The sequence below is a fragment of the Hibiscus syriacus genome, unplaced genomic scaffold (assembly GCF_006381635.1).
Source record: "Hibiscus syriacus cultivar Baekdansim isolate YM2019G1 unplaced genomic scaffold, ASM638163v2 tig00002799_pilon, whole genome shotgun sequence".
Classification (NCBI taxonomy): domain Eukaryota; kingdom Viridiplantae; phylum Streptophyta; class Magnoliopsida; order Malvales; family Malvaceae; genus Hibiscus; species Hibiscus syriacus.
The window spans coordinates 1,162,899-1,183,753 of record NW_024061945.1 but is presented as its reverse complement, the minus strand read 5'-3'; the positions used below and the strand labels follow the sequence as shown (position 1 = coordinate 1,183,753).

Here is a 20,855-nt window from a genome sequence, read left to right as displayed (position 1 = left end):
CCTAGTGTTTATCACAAGTAGACAACGATTGCAACAGTGACTGAGAGAGACCTGCATGAAAATAATCAAAACTTTGATTCAGGTCATGACAAAAGGGGTTAGGGACTTGGGTTGAATTTAAGATTCTCAACTGTTCTAGTTTCTTGTATGATCATAAAAAATGGCAGCTAGGGAGAAACGTTTTGATTCAATCACTAAAAATATAAGTTGCATAATTCGGGATTTTGGCAGCTAGCTAGTTTCTTCTTCCTACCTACATGATCTCAATGCATTTATTCTTCAGTCAAACAGTAAAAAAAAAGGAAAAACAAAATTATTACATGACCAAAGTGTGAATTGAATGAGACAGACAGAGAAAGGCAGGGGAAAAAAATAGAAAACCTTATCTTGAGGGTAAGTTTTACAGTGGATCCACAAAGCAGACAAGATATGCCTTCCACCATTAAAAGTCCCCACGTGATCTTGACATAAACAAAGTAGCTTCCTTGGCGTAAAGCCATTGGTAATTCCCTTGAAAACATTATTTTTGAATGTTTTTGCTTTGTTTCAAGCCTTCTCCTTTCACTGGGGGTTAAAAACTGGGTCTTAAACAAACATAAACTCGTGTGTTTTAGTTGTCTTTGTCTGTGGATAACCTTCTTTAATAAGAATTAGCAAGAGAATCACTTATTTTCCTCCTTTTGGGATCTGAGATCTGTATATTTTACTCCTGAAAAATCTCAGTATATATATATATATATATATAGAATATTGTAGTGTTGCAGAGTTTTTGCCTGTCTATTCAACTAGTTTCTTTAATGGATGTCTTCATCAAAGATCTTAGCTTTGGAGATATTTTGTAAGCTTTTGATGTTTTTGAGTGGCAGAATTGGGGGATCATTGAGACAGGCAGGGCAAAGCTTGATTGGAGTTTGATTTGGTTGGATATCTTGGATACATAACAGAAGGTAATTTTGAGGGTTTCGTTTCAATTATTTTAGTTGCTTTTGTAGCGTTTCATGTTTATGAATTCGAACACATCGGTAGTCATCTCATCGGAAAGATCTTGTTAGTTTCAACATGAGTAGTAGTAGTTGTAGCAGCTGTAAGACTATAGTCTGGTTTAGGAGGGATCTTAGGATTGATGACAATCCTGCTTTGGCCGCTGCTGCGAAGGACAAGGGAGTTTTTCCGGTCTATATATGGTGCCCTAAAGAGGAAGAGCAATTCTATCCCGGTCGAGTATCGCGGTGGTGGCTGAAGCAATCTCTTGCTCATTTGGAGCAGTCTTTGAATTCTCTTGGTTCTGAACTTGTGTTGATCAAGACACATAGTACTCTTTCAGCTCTTTTGGACTGCATCAATTCTACAAGCGCTACTAAAGTTGTATTTAACCATCTTTATGGTATGTTCTGATTCATTTGATGAAGTAATTTTAATCACTAGCAGATGCTTATGCGTTTTGTTTTGCTCTTCTTTCGCAGATCCGGTTTCGTTAGTTCGAGATCATAACATCAAGGAGAAACTGGCAGAGGCCGGCATTTCCGTGCAAAGCTACAATGGAGATTTGTTATACGAACCATGGGAGATATATGATGAGAAGGGGCAAGCTTTTACGACCTTCGACACATATTGGGACAAGTGCTTGAACGTGCAAATGCAACCTGTTTCACTTCTTCCCCCATGGAGGTTGCTGCCAGTCGAAGGTAAGTTTGAACAAAATAACATGTAATCTGGTTCGGTTCGTTCTTGATAGTACGAAATTGAAGCTAACTCGACTATGACCAGTGTACTAAGCATGATGCACACACATGAATATTGCAGAAAATGTGTAACCAGTTTGCTATTCTTTATCCTTATTAGTGACAGGAACAATAGAAAGGTACTCGATCGAAGATTTGGGCCTCGAAAACGAAACTGAAAAAGCTAGCAATGCATTGTTAGGAAGAGCATGGTCTCCAGGTTGGGGCAATGCCGATAAGGCTCTAACCGAGTTTATTGAACAGAACCTGTTCGACTATTCGAGAAGCAGGCTTATGGTCGGGGGCAACTCCACATCGCTTTTGTCTCCGTATCTTCATTTCGGGGAGGTAAGTGTGAGGAAAGTTTTCCAAAGCGCACGGATGAAACAGTTAATATGGAGAAGAGAACATAAAGCTCAAGGGGAAGAGAGTGTAACACTTTTTCTAAAGGCCATCGGGCTTCGAGAGTACTCCCGGTACCTTACCTTCAACTTTCCGTTCACTCACGAGAGACCGTTGTTGAGCAACTTAAAGTATTTTCCTTGGAATGCCGATGAGAACCGTTTTAAAGCTTGGAGACAAGGTCGGACGGGATATCCATTGGTGGATGCTGGAATGAGGGAGCTTTGGGCAACCGGTTGGATACACAATAGAATAAGAGTCATCGTTTCGAGTTTCGCGGTGAAGTTTCTCCTTCTTCCATGGAGATGGGGAATGAAGTATTTCTGGGACACACTTCTGGATGCGATTTAGAATGCGATATTCTCGGTTGGCAGTACATCTCCGGCAGCTTACCCGATGGTCACGAGCTAGAACGATTAGACAGCCCACAGGTACATTTTTGTGTTATTGGGGGTACTATCTTAACGATAACAAGTGTTTTTCCTATCTTTGAACCTCATTTTAAGTTGATTTTTTTCGAGTCAGATTCAAGGAGCCAAGTTTGACCCTGAAGGTGAATATGTAAGGCAATGGCTGCCGGAGCTAGCGAGGATGCCAACCGAGTGGATCCATCATCCTTGGGATGCACCTCTTACCGTGCTTAAAGCCGCCGGAGTGGAGTTGGGGTTAAACTATCCAAAACCTGTAATAGATATGGATACAGCTAGAGAACATCTGAGAGAAGCTATATTTAAAATGTGGGAAACGGAAGCAGCTGCAAAAGCTGCAACTTCGGATGGGATGAGCGAAGAAGTTTTTGACAATTCCGATCGTATTGAAATGTCTCCGATCCCGAAAGTTATTCTAAAGGAAAAGTCTTCTTGTCCGACATATTCATCTAATGATCAAAGGGTCCCATCATTTCAAAATGGCAATAATGGTTCATTGCATAGGAAGAGAGCAAAACTTGTGGAAGAAGAAAGGTGGCCTGCTAATAAACCGAATAATCACGACAAACAAGCAGGGACCTCCAGAGGAGAAGACTCATGCTCGACTGCCGAATCTTCAGCATCTAAGAGGCAAAGTACTAGCAGAATGTCATTTTCCGTTCCCCAATCTTGTTCATCGTCCGATGGCAGGCTGTTGCAGGAGTATGATTCTTCTGATACGAAGCGATTGATGCAAGAAAAGATCAACATGGAACAGACTTCAAGTAAGAATGGTAAGTAAAGCTATTTAGTTATCTCACTAATACATTGGATTATGCCAACCTGCAAACCTGAGCCCTCGAAGAGCTTGGGGTACTGCGAATTATGCTCATGATATATATATATATATAAGTCGAATTAGTGTTTTTATGTACAAGAGCTACTGATTTGTATGAACTTCAGTTATATATACGAACTTTAACATCAAATCATGCTTTATTGATTACTTTATCCGGGTAACAACTTGTGATTCACTCAAAATTTGAACTACTAATCCCCACCACCATTTCTACATTTTGCCAAATCAAAGAACAAAAATGATAAACAACTTCAGGTCCACAGATCCCTAACAACATCAAGGATAACCCCGGATAAATGACGTATACTTAACACACACACCCCTTTGGATTGTTGCAGTTATTTTCATCGTTCCATTTTATAAGTACCATTCTTGTTCTGGTCTTATTTTCTCTTCTTTCTTGGCTTTTCTAGTTATCACCCTGGTTGTGTTATTTTCACCTACTGTCTTGGATCCAAAAGAAGCAACAAATTCCAGTTCTAAAGAGAAAAATCTTACATCAAACGGCACCCCTCTTCCTGCACCGGCTCTTGTTCAGGCTCCTGCAGACATAAAACAGGACAAGTTACTATGCTTTGCTTCTAAGTATCATGTTACCCTGACTTCGTTTTCGTTGAAGTGCCTATTTTCAACATATATTCATATATGGTATGTGTTTGAATATACCTTGATTATACCGGGAGTAATAGATGACTTAGTTGGAGCTAAGGTTCCGAATCCGGATGACTTTGGTTTCTTATCCGCCACCTTTAATATCTGGAAAGAACATTTTAAATTCCCGTCCACGCTCATCATGGCAGCAGCATTGTCGAACTCTCCGCAGTAATTCGGGGCCGAAAATATGGTTACAAGCTGCTTATTAGCAAAGAATTCATATCCATCTTCAACGACCTACAAGCATGGACATTAGATTGAGACAGAGGAACCAAAAGACATAGAAATCCAACAAATGTTCCGTGAGAAATCTATTTAAACCTGGTGTGCCCGACATATTATGTCGATATCAAGCCTCATGAGACAATCGGTCACCCTATCAGCACCGAACATGTAGGAAACTCCCCGATCGTTAGGACCCCATCCCAGGATTTCTTTACTAGGATCAGACCATAGGAGATCACAAAGGAGGCCGGATTCTGGAACATCGGTAGGCCTCTTTATGTTTCTAATCTGATCCATACAGTGGAGCTCCGGTGAAAGTCCGCCATGCATGCAGAATATCCTTTCTTCAACCAGAGCTGCCACGGGCAGGCAGTTGAAACAATCTGTGAATACTTTCCAGAGCCGCACATTGAATCTTCGTTTACACTCGTCGTAAAATCCGTAGATACGGTTCACCGAAGCACATTCGTGGTTACCCCTAAGAAGGAAAATGTTATGAGGATACGTAATCCCCCAAGAACAAGAATTGGAACGAGGAGGGAAACCGCCATATCAAATAGCCTCAGGAGATCAGAATACTGGCCATGAATGTCTCCTGCATCACAAAAATGATGTATATGAATCACAATGCCATGTTACTCAAAACTCAGTGTCAATATCGAATACCAGTTCGAAAAAATTCAGAAGTTGCATGCACAATACATAGCACCAAAGTTATAGACAAACTTTCACAAATGTTACACAAATTTATACCCATAATATGATCCATTGTACTAAATTGCAGTCTCAAGGTCATTGAGGTACCACAACCGTATCTGTAAAGTTAGAAATATAGTTATTTTTGGGAAATAAATCACGTCCTAATAACGTCTGTGATCGCAATTTAGTACTGTGATATGATCTCATAAGGAAAAACCATCAGCATAAAGCACCGAGAGAATAACTGGAAAACTCTTACGCAGAAGATCTAATTTCAGTAAAAATGCCCAAAATCCCATACATTAAAATAACTTCAAGCCTTACTTGAAGCTAAACAACCCATTTTATGAACAAATCATAGCATCAAACAAGTAAACACATAAACTGGTAGAAACCCATTTCAAGAATCAAATTCATGCATAATTATGAACAAAGAGATGGATTTAGATTGAAGAAAAGAAGATACCACAAATCTTAATAGGTGCTTCAAGCTCTAAAAGAATGGGTTGCCTGGAGAAGATATCTTTAGAAACAAGACAGAGCTGCCTTATTTCAGATTCAGAAAGCTGAACAAGTGTGCCTGGTTTGCCTCTAACTTCAAGCAACCTATTGATTATGCCATCAAGAACCCGAGCTTCCATAGTCCAACAACACCCCACCTAATGATCGAACCTTTGTGGACCAAATAACAAGAAGAAGATAAAGGCAGACAAAAGTGAAAGAATCAAAGAATAAAGAAAGGGTCTTTCCACCACCTGCATGCTTTGTTCTTCTGGGGAAAGTGAAAGAGATTTTTTCCCCTTAAAGAAATATGATTTTCATATTGGTGTTGTTTAAACATGCACGACTGGTCGTTCATGGTGCGCGGGGAATTTTTCTTTTTAGTTATTTAAAAAATATTTTATTTATCTCAAATTTTATAAATAAAAACTTAACTTGATCTTATTTTATTTATTTTTATTTGATAAAATTAAAAAATTGCAAACAAATAAATAAAGATATTATAATAGTTAATTTTTTTATGAAAAGAGAAAAATAATATAATAATTATTATAATAATTATTTTAAATATATAGAGGTATATTAAGTGATCTAAAGTCGATTTAGTATGAATTTGACTTTGTAAATATTATTCTTGTGATGTCCCTTGGATACTAAAGGCAGCCACAAGAATATATCCTTTGTTTTCATTCTTTATAAAATAATAAAGTATTAAAGAGAGAAAATAAGGAGTCTAAAATGAAAACAAAAGAGACAAGTTACACTCTGATTATATTAGATTCAATTTAGGTTAATGATAAATTTAAAGTCGATTAATGTCATATGTTTTGAAAAATTAAAGAAGAAGAAAACGATGGAAAACAAAATCAAGTAGTCGTCTCCTTACTGCTAGTGTTAGTCATAAGGTCATGATTATTATTCGTAGGTTGATAAGTTGAATAAATATAATTGTTTGACAATAGATTTTGCTCTCTGAATCTGTCAAAAATAATGTCAAGACAAAATAATCATGCGAGTGATATCAAATAACGAGGAATAGGCCTTGAATGATATGATCGACGAAGGTGATCCTTCGAAAACCTCTTACTCCAAAGATTTCGATCGCCGAAGAGGGTATTTGCGGAGGAGATTCGAAGGAGGCATAACATTTTTTTTTTCATTAATCAAGAGAATGTCATAAAGTGTTCTTACCTGAGACCTACATATGACGACACTTCTTGTATTTAATGAGTTGTTTTGGGGAATGTTATAATGATTACTTATGTATAATTGGATGTTCGTATACGTGTCATTCTGTGATTGGCATAGTCAAAAGACATGGTATTTCAACCGTTTGAAAGATGTTACTTCCTTTTTGTTTAAAGGGGAGTCAGGACGAAATCCCTAATTTTTTTTCTTTAGTATTTGATTTGTAATTTGTCGTATTTTAAATAAAATCTACCCATAATCAAATGACTATGTAAGTAGTTTTTACATGTTTTTAACTAGATTTCTCTCGCCAATATTGTCTCCCACCCAAGTATTACATGTGTTATTATGCATTGTATATCCTGAGAATGGTAAATACTCTACTAAGTTTCATTCTCATAGGGGTGTTAGATAAGATGACGTATGGCCTCTACGGTGGTAGATCTTATTTCTTCACACGCTTGAACAAATGTTTTTATGTGAATGACTAATACGTTTTATTAACACTTATTCGGGATAAAACTCAATAACCATCACACATGTAATGAGATAGGATTTATTGTGTGATGGCTCTCACACGTGTAATGAGATAGTTTCTCATCACTCGTATGATGACCCTGATAACATTGTACGACTGACTAGTGCAAGTATCAAATATTTATAACATAAATATGTTAATGGGAACAGCCAGTGGAATTTGACTAATGAATCCACTTTCCTACCATAGCTTACTCTCCGCATATAATAAGAATGATTTAATCTTTTATGGCCCATGTCAACATGTTAATGAAATCTTTCAGCTTGGCTTTTGATGGACTCGATTGTGAGAATTGCAAACCTCCTTTGATAGTTCACAGAAGGTGCAATATCATCGAATGTAAAGTTTTCGATGAATGAAATAGTTACTGGTAAAATCCAATTGATAGTCACCTCAAAGGTCAAATTTTCGATGAATGGAATGGTTATTGGTCAATTCCAATAGTGTGAAGACTCTATATGGCTAGAAATATGATTGACAATAACGGATCAACAAGTTTTAGCTTTCAATTGGGATTTGAAGAGATTGGAAGGCTTTTCTATGAGTTTGAATAGAAGGAAAGAAAGAGAATAATAAGAGGAATAGTTCAATGGTCTTTTTGACCGAAGAATCCATTTAACGATGACAAATCAGCTATCGTTAATGGTTTAACGGTCCATGGTCGAAATAATAGTTTTTCATAACATTATTGTCTCCAATGAAAGTTTTTCAAGTTTGATGAGCAAGGTGAAAGCATTCTCAAAGTCCAGTAACAACTAGTGTAGTTTACTCCATCTCATTTGTAATTTGTTGTTAAGGGAAACTCAACGTATAATCTTTTTACGCATAAAATGTTGAAGGGAGAAATTCACTTAATATAGAGTAACCCTAATGAAAGATGCATTTGGCCTTACAAATCTCAATTTATGGTATAGGCGTGTCCTACGGACTATAAAAAGAGAGGTCCAGAATATAATGCATACAAGTGTGATAAATACATGGCTTCAACGCCTTTCATCCCTTATAAAAGGGAATCAACTCCATCAATTTTGTTGCCAAGCATGCAAGGAAAAGAAAACCACTATGATCTTAAAGATGACTAAAGCTTGCTTGCATTTGTTCTTCCTTGGAATGGTGTTTGTTTCCACCTCCATTCCATCTTTAGCCAAATAATCCAGTGGCGATTATGAATCGCCGTACGTGATTCCGTTTTTTGGTGAGAAACCATTGCAACAACACATAATCCGGCAGCGCGATTGGAGGCACCTTCTACTAGCCATTGAAGAAGAGAGCCCGTTTGCCAGTGAAAAATCACCTTATGAAATAGGAGAGTCGGAAGGACCATTGGGAGAAGAGGTTCAAGAAGCGAGTTCGTTCGATGGTGAAAAATCACTTGGTGATGACGTAGGGGAGCTGGAAATATCAACGGAAGAAGACGTTCAACAAGGTAGTCCATTCGCCAGTGAAAAATCACATGGTGATGAGGAAGAGCCGAAAATATCAATGGGAGATGATGTTCAACAAGATAGTCTGTTCGCTGGTGAAGAACCACCTGATGACGAGGGGAAGGATCCGGTAGAATCAGAAGAGGAGGAACTCGAAATAAGTCCACTCTCTGATGATAAAGGAAAAGTTCCATCAACAATGCCAAGAATTCTTGTTGCAAATCCACCATCAATAAGTCCATCGCCCATATGAGAAAACCATTCGCAGGTAAGGTATTCCAGCCATCGGAATTACAAAGGGACAGAGATAGACCGAACAAGTCATTACATGCTGATAAATCATTCTACGACGAGAAACCTCGGGAACGATAACCCCTAATCACCCGTCATCGTAAAATTCTCCCCAAAGCCTCCTAGAAGAACATGTGGATGAGTCATATTTCCCAAATGTTATTAAACCAAGCTATGAGCATCACCCATAATCACCCACGGTATCACTAGTTTACTGTGCAAATAAGAGCTGATTCTAAGTTTTCATACAAGTGTAAAGAATTCCTCCTTGTATATAAGAAGTTTCTTATATGATTTTTGAGTCAATCGAATGGGTGAAATAACAAAGAGGGGTGAATTAACAATTAGAAATTTTGGTGGAAGCTTGAGAAAAAAATTATAAAATTGAACACAAGAATTTAGAGTGATTCGACTTTATCAACCAAAGTCTACATCCACTACCTTAGCTATCCACACTAAGGATTTCCACAAATTCACTAATTTGTATCTACCTTTGAGGATAAGGTGTAACCTTACAACTCCCTAAAGAATTATACCCCAAATTCTTGAGACACTCTCTAAAAGAGAAAATTACAAATTGCAAACTTATAAAATCTTCACTAGGAATGTGTTTCCACAATTCAAGAACAAAAAACAACAGTTGAGAAATAAATACAAATGAGTACAAAAAATGTTCTTTTAAAGCAAAAGGAATATTGAAGAATACTGACTTGATTTTGGCTCGAATTTGTTGTTTTTGGCTTTCTCTTGTATCTCTAAATGACTTGAAATATTGTTTTTATACTTCCTCAATTAATTCCAACGGTTTCAATTGTTGTGTGAGTGAATAGAGCCGTTGGGAGGTAGTTTCCCGAATTAAATGCAGTCAAAAGCTTGTAGTATCGATACTCGGTCTCTCAGTATCATACTCCCTGCATTAAATAAAAAAATATGACTATTGGGAAACTCTAGTATCGATATTGTTACAAGGGTATCGATACTACTATATTCAGTGATATCAATACTGTATATAGTATCGGTACCATTTTAGTATATTGGAATTTTGACGGATTCAAAACCAAAAAGGTAGTATCGATACCATCACTAAGAGTATCAGAATTACTATACTAACTAGTATCGATATTGTATATAGTATCGATACCATTTTAGTATTATGTTTTGACACACTTGTATACAACATCGGTACCGCCTTAGCAGTATCAATACTACTTCATCATTTTGGGCTTCAACATCGATATTTGTATCGATATTTCTTGAACATTCTTGGTACTGTTATAGTAGCACTACAGCAAAACTGATATGTAGCGGCGTTTTTAGCGGTGTTTGGAGAGAAAACGCCACAAAAGTTAAACATATAGCAGCGTTTACAATCGTAGCGCCACAAATTGATACTTTAGCGGTGTTTGTTGAAAAAATGCCGCAATAGGGTGGTTTATTGCGGCGTTTGTTAAAAAACGCCGTAATAGAGTGGTAAATTAGCGGCGTTTATACCATAAACACCGCAATAGATTAACATATAGTGGCGTTTTAGCCAAAACGCCGCAATAGATAGGTAAATTAGCGGCGTTTATACCACAAACGCCGCAATAGATTACACATATAGTGGCATTTATTCTTAAACGCCGTAATAGTGATAATAAATAGTGGCGTTTTTAAATAAACGCCGCAATAGTGTTAATCAATAGTGGCGTTTTTAGTAGTTAATCAATAGTGGCGTTTTTTAACAAACGCCACAATAGTGTAATCAATAGTGGCGTTTTTTTGTATAAACGCCACAAAATGTTAAATATATAGTCTTCTTTTTCTCCTACCTGAACCCTAAAATTAATTAAACTCTTCTTCCCTCAAAGCTTCTTCTCTGAAACAACAATAGCTCTCAAACGATTCCTACCATCGTCGTCGATTGTATGTCCCGGCGACCAAATCGGGCCTCTCACCGACGAACTATAACACAACTGCACGGTTTAATCCCTCTTATAATTAATGATATTTTTCATTTTTTTGGTCTTCTGAAAATGTGGAAAACCCAAAAAGCTAACGTATTTGAGAAAAAGAGAGCAGGTGTTGCCTTGAGTAAGAGAAATTATCGTCGACGGAATGTCTAAGTGGCGTATTTGCTCTGATGACGGAATGTCTTAATTAAAATGTATGGTTGTTGTTAATATGTAAAATCAACTAATGTTTCTCCATATAATGTTTATACATATATCAATCAATTTAGTTGATATACATTAGAAATGAAATATGTAAAATCAACTAATATTATCTAAATAAAAGGTAATTAGCGGCGTTTGTATCCAGAAACGCCGTTATAGGTACGTACGTTAGTGGCGTTTTTATACAAACGCCACTATATACTAGTACTTTAGTGGCGTTTCTATATAAACGCCGCTATATACTCATACTTTAGTGGCGTTTTGATCTAAACGCTACTATAAACTCGTACTTTAGGGACATTTTGAATGAAAACGCCGCTAAAGACTCGTACTTTAGCAGCGTTTTTATATAAACGACGCTATAGACTAGTACTTTAGTGGCGCTTTTATACAAATGCCGCTATAGACTCATACCCTTAGTGGCGTTTTTAGATAAACGCCGCAATAGATATAATATTTTGTGGCGTTTCTTAAGATAAACACCGCAATAGATATAATATTTTGCGGCGTTTTTATAAAAACGCCGCTATAGGCTAGGGCAGTAACGACTCAGTAGAATTGTCAATTAGCGGCGTTTGGTTTACAAATGCCACAAAGTATTATAAAAACCCCAAAATCAAATTTCTTGCCCGAGCCCTAATTTCTTTCTCACCATCGTTCAGCCAAGCGTTCTGGATCCCCTTTTAGTGCCATTTCAGTAACTCCGCCTTGCCCTCCATCATCGGTTCATTTTCTTTCTTCCGTAGCCACAAGCAACCAGAGACCCAGAGCCACCCAAACCAACACCATTACATTTACGCCAGGTACTCTCTAAATCTCTTTTTTGCACTGAAATAAAAATGGGTATTGATTTACCATCTTATGTTTAGGATTTCTCATGCTTTTATGTAATGAAATTTTGAGTTTAAACATGCAATGTTTGGTTCTCGTTATGGACGTATGATCCCCATTTAATGTTTTGAATGTATGTTTGAGTATAAACATTTTGACTGCTTGGATTGGGTTGGACTACTATCCAGGAAAATAGAGTTTAACATTCTGTCATGAACCTCTCATAATTTTAACTTCATTGACGACAACTAAATACCGATTATTTCTGGAGATAAATGAATGGACAACCGATTGTTTGAGCGATTTTAATTTGTTTCATGATGTCGTTTGGTAGTCATAAAGAAATATGTCCATTTTGAGGGTTGATGCTAGGAAATTAGAATTGATTGGACTATGTTGCATTTAGAATTTTATTTTTCTTAAGTAGAACACTATTTAAATGTTATTATTATTTGAAACATTAATCGATTCCATGAAACAACTCGATGCAAGCCGAGCCAACCACGTATAATAGTGCACTCATTATTGGCCTCCTTTCGAGTTTGGTCACCACATCTTCTGCAGTTAGGTCCTTCACTTGAGAAGTAGTCAGAGAATGTAATCGTTATCACATATTTGTTTTGTGTACTATATTGGTATACCTTGGTTTTCCTCCAAACTTTAGCGTTTAGGTAGTTCATTTTACAAGGCTGAACTCGTTTAGTTGCCTGCACTGACTGCACTCTGTTAATTTCTTACAATGTTTGATTCATTTTTGGAAACGAACATCATCAAGATAGTCTTGTCTCAACTCTCCCTGTAATATATTAATTTACTCATCTTAATTCTACTTAATCTATTAATTTACTCATTTTTGGTAGAAATTAAGACAGCCGCTGCCTCTACCTATTTTGTGGACCTTAGAACACGAAAAGAATAAATAAATAAACATAAGTGGCTGCCATATTAGGTAGTTCGATCCAAGGACCACCATGCCCAAATTCATATATATTCACATACCATAATAGATATTTAAAAGTACAAGTACCATATTTTGTCAAATTACAAATATCGCATCAGAAATTTATAGCACTATATAAATCGTATTGAACATCGATCAAAATATATATACTAAATACGATATCATTTTAAAAATATATTTGTTATATCTCTGAATTCGGAGATACAAATCAGGCTGTTATTGATTTATTGCTGTTATTGATACTAGTTGGTGTTGACGCCATAGACTAAATAAAGTTGAATAGACTATGTCATGTCAGCTTCAATTCTAAACTAAAGGATAATGTGAACTTTGTTATAATGAGCCAACTGAAAGAATATATGAAACTCAAATCTAGTGCATGAATTAAAAACCTTAAATGCATACAAGAATTACCTTAATGTTGTTGTTCCCTATCCTTGGTCTGTACACGAGCAGAAAAGAACTATAAATTTAAAAATTGAGCTTGCATTTGTGCTAAAAACCAATATACATATAAACGGTACCATAAGAAACTTCCATTGCTCTTACTCACCTTCCGATGAGGAAAAATAATAAGGTTTAGCATTTTGTTTACCAAACAAAATTGTTGCTAAGTGTGTTGAAGGATTCTAGTATGCAAGGAATTCTATATTTTTTTATATATGTATTTTGTTCTCCGTATTTCTTGTTTTTCCCAATATTCTGCATCGAATCAGTTGAGTAACCTACAAGTTTTTTGCAGATAACGGGTGAACTTCCCCTTGTCAAGCTCATACTTGTTGAGTGGTTCAAAGTCGATAAAGGCATAGATAAAAGTGCACTGCATCCAAAGTCTGAAGTTCAGGTATTGTTATGCATCCAAAGTTAGCATGAAGTTCACTTTTTAGCTTACTGATTTCATCAAAGTAATCTCTTGTTATGATAATGTCACCAACATAAACGGTAAGGATAACATTGTTACCTTTTGATGAAACCTTCTAGAACAATGTGTGATCTAATAGCACTGACCGTATCCGTAGTTAATTACACCTTTGTTAGACCTTTCAAACCATGTACGACAAGACTGTTTTAGGTCATACAATAACTTATGTTTTAGGTAAATTCCATTTGACCGGACAACTCTGCAAACTATGACTTATTGGCTAGCTAAATTCAAATAGGTTATGAAAGAATTGATCTATTCCAGTAATTGCTATGTAATGAATATGAAGCATATACACCTTTGGACTATTGGGTTGGGTGACATTATATTAATAGGATTACGAACCTGGAAATATTAAATAACTGAAGAGAAAGCATAACATGTGAAACCTAACATAAAATAAATGGCATGAACTCGAAAGCCCACATGTAATTATGAACTGAACTTTCCTATTGTTACGAAACAATTTAGTTTATTTCTTGCCAGAGATTATTCATTTTTCATTTAACCAGTTCATTTTTTAAATGTTATGAACCTAAATTTAAGAAATTTTGGTTTTCATTTAAAGGTTAAAATTAGTTCTTTATTTCTTTATTCATTTATCATTTAACCATTTCTTTAGTTATTTATTCATTTTTCATCATGTTATCAAGGTTAAAATTAGTTCTTTAATTTTCAATCTCTGAGAATTTTATGTACTCTTTCTGCATAAGTTCAATATATATAAAAGTTACTGGGGAATTGGAGTATAGTGTATAATATTGGCATGTGAAGTAGTAGATTATGTAGGAGCATGAAATGATCGAGCATGAAATGTTAGGAGCAAAAGAGTATTGTTATCAGCCTAAAAAAATTTATCAATTTAAAAGTTCTATAATTTAGGAGTCATTAGTTGTATACTATGTTTAAGTATTATAGACTATATCTGATAGTTTAATGCTTCTGTTTAGGTTCTAAAGTTATTTATAATATTAGCAATTAACATTTGAATTTGAAACTCCAGAAATATGAAATGGATAAGAGTTGGATGGATTTTCAAGGGTAAGCGTCGAATATCGAAATGGGGTCAAAAAATTTCTAAATTTAGCTTTTCTGAATGCAAGCCAAGAAATATGATTCTTTGCCCTTGTAAGAACTGTGTTAACATTAACTGGCACATTCGTGAAGTTGTGTACGAGCATCTAGTTATTTTTGGATTTGTTCGGGGGTATAGAAAATGGATCTTTCATGGAGAGTTTGTATCAGATAGATATGCTTCCACGAGTTATTCGACTTATCCTGCTCCTTCTCACCATCCAACTTTTAGAGAAGATGAATGGAAGGGATGTTACGAGATGCATTTAATATGCACACTCATCAGCCGTATGTTACAGAAAATTATTGTCAGAATGATGTTAATGATTTCATTGAGATGGGAAGAATTAGAAGTGCTGAAGAGCCAAATGGAGAAGCGGCAAAGTTTTACAAGTTGCTGAATGAAATGGATGAACAACTTTATGAGAGATCAAAGTTTTCAAAGCTTTCTTTCTGCATTCGTCTTTTCCACTTAAAATGCCTGGGAGGGTGGACTGGTAACTCCTTTACGCAATTGTAGGAGTTACTAGGAGAAGTGTTTCCTTTTTCAAAAATCCCTCAATCATGCAAAGATATGAAGAAAATGATAAAAAATTTGGGTCTTGGATATGACAAAATTCATAGTTGTCTGAATGATTGTATGTTATATTGGGGTGATCGAAAAAATCAGGACTCTTGTCATGTATGTGGAAAATCTCGATGGATGATTAGGGAGGCAGAAAATATTACTGAGGATGAAGCTCAAGCACGATCAAGAAAGAAACCGATTAAGATTCTACGATATTTTCCTCTCATACCTAGGCTACAAAGATTGTTTATGTCCTCCAAGACTGCTGAGTCTATGAGGTGTCATCATGATGGCAGAACCGATGATGGATTATTACGGCATCCAGCGGATTCTTTAGCTTAGAAGTCATTTGACAACAAGTATCCAAGTTTTATGAGAGATCCTCGAAATGTCAGGCTCGGTCTTGCAACTGATGGGTTTAATCCATTCAAAATCATGAGTACTTTGTATAGTACTTGGCCTATTGTACTTGTTCCATACAATTTTCCTCCTTGGATTTGCATGAAACAATCATCTTTCATCTTATCCATGATAATCCCCGGCGAGAAAGGCCCCGGAAATGATATTGATATTTACATGCATCCACTAATTACAGAGTTGAAACAGTTATGGGAAGGGGTCGAAACATACGATGTGTTGACGAAGGAGAACTTTAATTTACGCGCGACTTTATTATGGACAATTAATGATTTTCCGCGTATGCAAATTTATCGGGTTGGAGTACCAAAGGTCGTTACGCTTGTCTTTGTTGTGCTATAGAAACATGTTCGAAGTGGTTGGTTAATGGAAAGAAGTTCTCTTATATGGGACATCATCGGTGGTTACCTGATAATCATAGATTTAGAAGTCAAAAGAATATGTTTGATGGTAATGAAGAGTTTCGAAATGCTCCTGACCAAACAATCGGCTCTCAAATATTCAGGATGTTGAAAAATATCAATTTTACTTATGGAAAGATGAATCAACCAAGTAGTTCACGATCAAAGAAAAAGGCAAAGCAAGTCAATGAAGAGGTTGAAGTTGACGAACAAACTGATGATGAGTCTGATGAAGAGGATGATCTAAACGAGGTAGACTTGTGGAAAAAGAGGAGTATATTTTTTGAGTTGCCTTATTGGAAAAAGCAGATTTTGAGACATAATCTTGATGTAATGCATATTGAAAAGAATGTTTGTGAGAATATTATCGGGACCATTTTGAATGATGGTAGAAAATCTTAAGATAATCTTAAGAGTCGACTTGACTTAGTGGACATGGGAATTCGACATGATCTTCATCCGCAATTACGTCCAAATGGTAGAAAAAGAGGTGTTTTGCATGGTGTTGAAGGATATAAAAGTCCCAGATGGGTATGCATCAAACATTTCTCGATGTGTCAGTGTTAAAGATTGAAGACTTTATGGTTTAAAGTCACATGATTATCACATATTAATGCAAGATTTACTGCCAGTAGCTGTTCGTTGTTGCATGTCGAGTAAGGTGACGTCTTGTATCATTGAACTTTCTAATATAATGAAAGCCATTTATAGGAAAGTTCTAATGGTTGAAGAACTTGATAAACTGCAAGATCGAGTATCATTGACTTTATGCAACTTGGAGAAGATATTTCTACCTTCATTCTTCACAATTATGGTGCATCTGGTAATTCATCTTCCTCACGAAGCAAGAGTTGGTGTGGTCCAATTTTCTATCGATGGATGTACCCTATTGAGAGATGTTATTTGAATATCACGTTTCAAATTACTACTGATTATACCTCTCACTCAAATTTATTTACGTAGTATGTTGTTTTGTGTATAGGTTCTTGGGCAAGTTGAAGTCTTATTGTCGTAATAAGCGTTATCCGGAAGGATCAATTGCTGAAGGGTATTTGGCAGAGGAATGTATGACATTTTGCTCTAGATATTTGGAAGATGTTGAAACAAGATGGAATAGACCAAATCGAAATGATGTGTTAAGTACTGATGACTTACCTCAACATTATTTCTTTAGAAGTTATGGTCAACCATTAGGGAAAGTTGAAATTGCACACTTAGATGACACGTCTTGGGTACAAGCACACCGATATGTTATTTTCCATCACGATTCAATAGATCCCTTTCGCACGTAAGTCTTTCGGACCCAATCCTAATGAAATCTCTTTATCTTTTATATTTATCAATTTTTAACGACATAATATTCTTTATAGTGAGTTTAAAGAAGTATTGAGATCTCGAGCACGCTCCCGAATATTAAATCAGCGAGAGCTACATAAGTTACTCACAGAAACTTTTCATGAATGGTTAGGCTAGACGATAAGCAACTAAATCTTACGGAACACTTATAAATTATATACGTCTTGCTTTTTATATCGACGTCAATTCAAATTAATTCACCATTCATGTGTAATAGGTTTGGAGTGGGAGAGAAGTTAGTGAAGAAGTTAAATGGATTTCTCAAGGTCCAAATAGAATATTTAAAAGATATAATGCCTTCCTCATTAATTGGTTCAGGTTCCACATGAAATCTCGTGAAAGATTAAGAAGGACACAAAATTGTTTGAGTCGTAGTTACTTCGTCAACTATAAGTTATGCTATTGTAAGGGACAATAATCCGCAGGAGGGAGAGGTCGATTATTATGGAAATCTTACGGACATTATTGAGTTAGATTATTATGGAAAACGAAAGGTTGTGTGTTTCGGTGTGACTGGGTTTATGTAAACATGTATAAAAAGAGATAAATTCGGGTTTATAATGGTTAATTTCTGTCGATTAATTCAAACGGGTCAACGTTTGATGGATGAACCATATGTATTTTCTTCTCAAGTGAAACAAGTATTTTATTGTCACGATCCAATGGATGACGGTTGGTATGTTGTGCTTTGAAATACTCCCAGAGACTTGATAGACATCGGGGATGGAAGTAGAGATGACATTGAAACAAGATCAGAAAGTTTACCTCTATTACCACAAAACTTAGATGAAACTATCAGTAATACAACACAATTTCAATGGGTTCGGGAGGATGTTGATGAATATATTTATGACAAATGACATTATATAAGACTTTTGTATGATTTTATATCTTTATTTATTTATTTATAATGTTATAACCTTAACATGTTATCTTTCAATATATTCATTAATTAATTCATTTTTTATTACTCATGTTTGTTTATTAGATATCATGCCGAGGAGAAAAATAAATAATTGCGGGTTGTTGAGCTTCTAAAGACCATGAAGAAAGAAATAACGAGGAATCGAATGCACATGAGTCTTCCGAAGTTCCGGAAACTGTTGAAGAAGACGTAGAAATTCAAAGTATTCTTCGAAACATTATTTACTACTTTGTTCATTTTCAAAACTAGCATTTAATAATTTCTTATATAGTTGAAAATGCTGGAACGCGCAAGACTCGAAGACGTACAACTTTGAAGGAATTATACCAACTTCCTCGTGGGCATCATGTCAAAGTTTCAAGAAACGATGTCGGTCAACCTATTGGCCCAGAATCACGTTTTCTAGCAGGTTACTTAGGCATAGTTGGACGTAATGCGAATCTGTTACCGATCAATTACGAGTCATGGCGTGAAAGTGCAATAGTAACAAAAATCAAGAATTGGATTTTGTTAAGGTAATAATGTCATTATAATACATACTATATAGAAATTCAATACTAATTTATATTTACGGTGCACACTTATATGTTGTATAGGAGAAATTTTCTTTAGAGGTCTCTGAGATTATGTGAAGCAAACGTTAGGGAAGAGATTGAGGGATCACAAGAGCTCCTTAAAGAAGAAATACTTCAAGCATGATCTCATCCTTGAACAGAAGTTGCAAACAGTCCCACCAGGAATGCTCAGGTACCAATGGGAAGATGCAGTTAGATTTTGGAGTTCACAAAAAGTACAGGTATGATGTATTTTTCAGAAATAATTGTAACGAATTGTAAATCATCATTAAAAGTGGTTGTTTGACATTGTAAACCTGAGAGCATATTGGTGTTGCTAGTAGGCAACAAAAAAAGTTTACGCACACGGCTAGATCGAAGAGTTTTGCTTGTATAGCTCATGAGGAGGTATTATAGATTATTGAAATAGTTTTTTTGTATTCCATGTACATACTAACTCATAGTAATTATATTATGGTACATTTTAGGAAAATACATCCGGTTCTAAAGTTGGTCGAATCCAACTCTTCGACATGACACATACGAAGAAGGATGGCACTCCTATGACTGCTGACGCTGCAGAAATTATGGTACGTTTTTTGGGTAGATGTTTTAAATTTACCTGATTTATTTATTTGTACCATGACATTTTTATTTTAATTAATTATTCACTTTATTAGGAAAAATTGAGGGAGAAAAAGGCGGAGTATCATGTTACTGCTTCGAGTCAAGGTATTGTTAATGATGATGACATTGAAAACCAAGCTATTAATGACATTTTGGGTCTTGAAAGATATGGTCGGGTGCGCTGTCAAGGATCATTCGTTACTCCACCAAATATTTTGGATCCAGTTCATCACAGTACATCACACATCTCAATATTCCCACCAAGAAGTTTGTCGTTTAAAAGATAAGTTGGCTGAGATGGATCAACAAATGGCTAACTTGAAAGCGGAAAATGAAGCAAGGGAAGCAGAGAGAGCAACAACAGAAGCAACCAAAGCAGCAGCGGAAGAAAAGAAAGAAGCAGCGGTAACACATAGAGAAGTAGCGACAGCACAGAGAGAAGCAACATAGCAGCAGAGATGTGAAGAATTTGTAAAATGACTCAATGATATGATGCTGATGATTCAGAAAACGCAACCTCAGAATTCATCATCGTAGTCTCATTTATGTTATGGCATTCTACTGAACCTTCTGTAACTGAAATTATTACGTTAATGAAAACTTTTATTTATTATATTGGATTTGATGTTGTTTCTTATGAATATAGAGTTTGAAATTATTATTGTTTTGTTTGTTGGATAATGGAATAGGTTGAAAAAATAGTTTTGGGGTAATCAAACATAATTTTTAGGATTGTTAAATTCTGTGTTATCAAACATAATTTTTAGGATTGTTAAATTCTGTGTTATTTAGCAACGTTTGTAAAAAAACCGCCGCAATATACCATACATTTAGCGACGTTTTTATCCTAGAAACACCGCTATATACAGACCTATACCATTGTTTTTAGCAGAAACGCCGCAAAACATCAACACCTACTGTGGCGTTTTAACAAAAAACGCCGCTAAACATCATAACATATTACGGCGTTTGTCTGAGAAACGCTGCTAAATATTAACACCTATTGCGGCATTTTTATGACAAACGCCGCGAAATATCAACACCTATTGCGGCGTTTTTATAAAAAACACCACTAAATATCAACACCTATTACAGCTTTTTTGAAAAACGCTGCTAAATATCAACACCTATTGCAGCGTTTTTATGACAAACGC

General features: G+C 35.8%; 1 long non-coding RNA gene and 2 pseudogenes across 1 annotated transcript; 1 reads left to right on the top strand and 2 right to left on the bottom strand.

Moving 5' to 3' along the window:
* Window positions 1-326: 326 nt before the first annotated feature.
* Window positions 327-20,082, bottom strand: LOC120151492. Its single transcript, XR_005518618.1, has 3 exons — window positions 20,073-20,082; window positions 9,342-9,346; window positions 327-480 (listed from the first exon to the last, which is right to left on the bottom strand). It is a non-coding gene; the product is annotated as an uncharacterized LOC120151492 (long non-coding RNA).
* Window positions 610-3,519, top strand: LOC120151473 (annotated as a pseudogene).
* Window positions 3,605-5,690, bottom strand: LOC120151483 (annotated as a pseudogene).
* Window positions 20,083-20,855: the final 773 nt, after the last annotated feature.